Raw genomic sequence first — 3387 nt, forward strand, 5'->3', positions numbered from 1 at the left:
GGACTCCAAACATTCTTCTGTGGACAGAAGCAAACTGCATATTTTACTACAGAATGACAAAAGTCTATCAGAGTTAGACACAGATATTAAATTTTTCCAAGACTCAATTTTGGAGATCCTGGATGAGGAAAAGTTACTGGAAGAGCTCTGTCTATCAAAATGAGTGCCCCACGTGTCTTTGAAAAGAGCAGCCCTGGGATTCACCATGCAGAATGTAAGGGTAGCCGAGAGAAAAGACGAGAGACAGACCCAAGGTCAGGCGAGGAAGTTTATTAACCTGCCGGGCTGCCCAGCCACAGTCAGAAGAGGCAGCCCTGAGCTTACAAAATGAGGGTTTTATACGGGGGAGAGAGACCCTGGGGTTATTCGTCGGTTAACTTTACCAAATATCATCTCATGACCGGCTTACAATATATTATCTTGTGAAAATGGGAATTTACAAGAGGGTGTTACTTAGCTTTGTCCACGTTTCTTGTGACCTCTCCTGTGCCACCCAGAGGGCTGTAAGCAAGTCTGGTGACCCTGCTGGAGCGCCTAGATAAGGGTTCAGGAATGCAGCTGCAGAGTATTCAGGGTAAGGGTCAGCTGCATCTTGCAGGGCGAGTCCTGGGGCAGCTTGTCCCTAACACAGAAGAGATGGACCTGCTGTTGGAAAACTACTACCTATTGGCAGACGATCTCTCCAATGCAGTTTGGGAGCTTAGGGTACTGATTGATGATTCACGTAGTATTATTTTCATCAATCTGGACGGCCACCGTAATGTGATGATGAGATTGAATCTACTGCTAACCGTGGGAATCTTCTCTCTTTCACTCTTTGGACTAATGGGAGTTGCTTTTGGAATGATTTTGGAATCCTCCTTGAAGAAGACTCTAGAGTGTTTTGGATGATTACGGGAATTAGGTTCATGGGAAGTGGCCTCATCTGGAGGCGCCTACTTTCATTCCTTGGACGGCACCTGGAAACTCCATTGCCTGCTATGATGGCCTCTTTACCGAAAAAGATCCTTCTGGCAGATAGAAGCATGGAATTGAAAAACAGCCTCAGACTAGATGGACCTGGATCAGGCCGAAGCATCCTCACAAACCATTAGGAACAACCCCATGGATACTGACATTTTGTTATGGTAGTCACAGGAAACTTCTGATACTCTTTTATTCTTTTCTTGGTAAGAGTCACACACTTGAAAAAAATTAATGTCCGATGACAAAAATATTTTGGCAGTCACAATACTAGAACGTGATTGCATTTCCAGAATTCTGAGTTAAAGAAACAAAATGTTTGCTTTGTAAAAGGTCAAAATTCTATTTCCTACAACTTTAAATGCTGTTACTGTAGACATAAGTTGAGGCAACACAAGAACCGACAGCCGTGTATACGTATCAAGAAAAGTGCAATTTTGTGCTGAATGACGCCTAGGAACTTGCCAAAGCCATAGGTAGCCACAGTTTTTTGTCAGTATAGGAAATTACGTTAATGTGAATTTCCTGATTCTCAGGTAACTAAAAAGCTAGCATTTTATGTATTAACCTTAAAACAAACTCTAGAAGTTTGTGGTTTAAAAACTAAACTTTGACATAACCTTAGTTTCTTGTATTTGCACCCCTTTTTAATATAAGATGAATAAAAAGAAAATGAGCAGAAGACATGAGCAAACATTTCACTGCAGAAGATGTACAGATGGTAAATATGCACAAAAAAAGATGTTTACCATCATTATGTTAGGAGAATACAATTTAAAACTGCAAAGAGATATCCTGGGTATACTGTACTACACACAGTTTGGCAAGATGTTACCACTGGGAGAAAATGAGTAAAAGGTACACAGGTTTTCTCTGCACTATTTCTCTGCACTATTACTTACAATTATACATAGATATTTAATTGTCTTGAAAGAAATAGTATCTTTTTAATACATTCAGTAAATAAATAACACCGCAGCCCTGCTCCAAATTTTCACGTTTTTCCCATCACACTTGGAATAAATCCCAAGTACTGATCATATCTTAGAAGTCCAATAGGCTCTGGCCTTTGCCTCTGATTTCATCTCAGATGACTCTCCTCCACACATACTCCTTTCTCAGCACACTGGCTTTCTTACGATTTCTTGAATATCCAAGCTTATTCCTACCTGATCAGGGCCTTCGAATTTTAAGTTTCTTCTACTGGGAACCCTCTTTTCCCAGGTCTTTGCATGGTTTTCCTTCATCACTCTGGTCTTTGTATATTTGTGTATTGCCTGCCTCTCTAAGTGGACTGTAGGCTCAATGTGGGTGGGGTCTTTGCCTACATGTTTCACCATTGCATCCGTCATGCATGGCATGTGGTATGTGCTCAATAAATCTTGTTGAATGAATGAATATTAAAGTGGCAGGTTGACTTGGGTCAGTGTTTGCTTTACCACATTATTCTGTGCTGAGCCTTCCTTATGCTCCTTACAAAACAGATCTGCTTAGGCATGGGGAAATGGTTTCAGAAATAGTAAGATCTACGTTTGAGTCACACTCAACACTCGTCTGCTCATTGTCCATTTCACCAAATCACATCAACTTCTTGAGCTCTATTTTCCTATCTGAAATATGAGTTGCCCTAAGGAGCCCGGAGATATTAAGATATCAATATCTCTCCCCTAGACCTGCTCCTCCTCCTGGTTATTCCCATTTCAACTCATGGTGCCTCCATCCACCCACACTCCCAAGCCAAGAAGCTGGATGAATCAGCCTCAGTGCTTTCCTTCTTCACTCACCCCACGCCCAAGCAATTGCCAAGTCTTGACTAGTCTACTCCTAAATCTCTCCCATGTATCTCTTCTACTTCTCTCTGTCTTCCCTGCTCATCATCTCTTGCCTAACCATTGCAATATCCTCCTTAATTGGTCTTTCCCATTCATCATCCATAACGCTGATGAAATAATCTATTATGCAGATTTGATTATATCAGTGCCTTGCCCTTAAATCGTTCTGCATTGGTTTCCAGATACACAGCAAATTCCTTCCCTTGGCACTGATCTGGCTCCTACCCATGTTTTAATCCCTTTATTCACTCCTCCCTACCACTTCTCATAAGCTGAACAAGCCATATGCTGGAGCAAGCTGTCCTCAGCCACACCCCCTGACTTTGCACATGTTGTTCCATCTGTCTGGATGGCCCTCCTTGCTGCCTGGCACCTCTAAGACTTCCAGAGTCCAGCTTAGCATCACCTGGTGGGCATCCCTGACTTGCCAGTCTGTTCGGTGCTTCTCTCTGTACTTCCATGATAACTCAAGTCCAAGTGTATCACAGCACACAATAAAGCTTAGCACATAGTAGGCACTTAGTTAGAAAATCAATGATTTGGGCCAGACATTTGTAAGAGTATTGAACCTACAAATCCTTGTACATGCTGC

General features: G+C 42.1%; 1 pseudogene; it reads left to right on the forward strand.

The window, feature by feature from the left end:
* The first annotated feature begins 276 nt into the window (after positions 1–276).
* LOC105554624 lies at positions 277–1094 on the forward strand (annotated as a pseudogene).
* Positions 1095–3387: the final 2293 nt, after the last annotated feature.

This window comes from Mandrillus leucophaeus, unplaced genomic scaffold, assembly GCF_000951045.1.
Source record: "Mandrillus leucophaeus isolate KB7577 unplaced genomic scaffold, Mleu.le_1.0 Scaffold650, whole genome shotgun sequence".
NCBI classification, from domain to species: Eukaryota; Metazoa; Chordata; class Mammalia; order Primates; family Cercopithecidae; genus Mandrillus; species Mandrillus leucophaeus.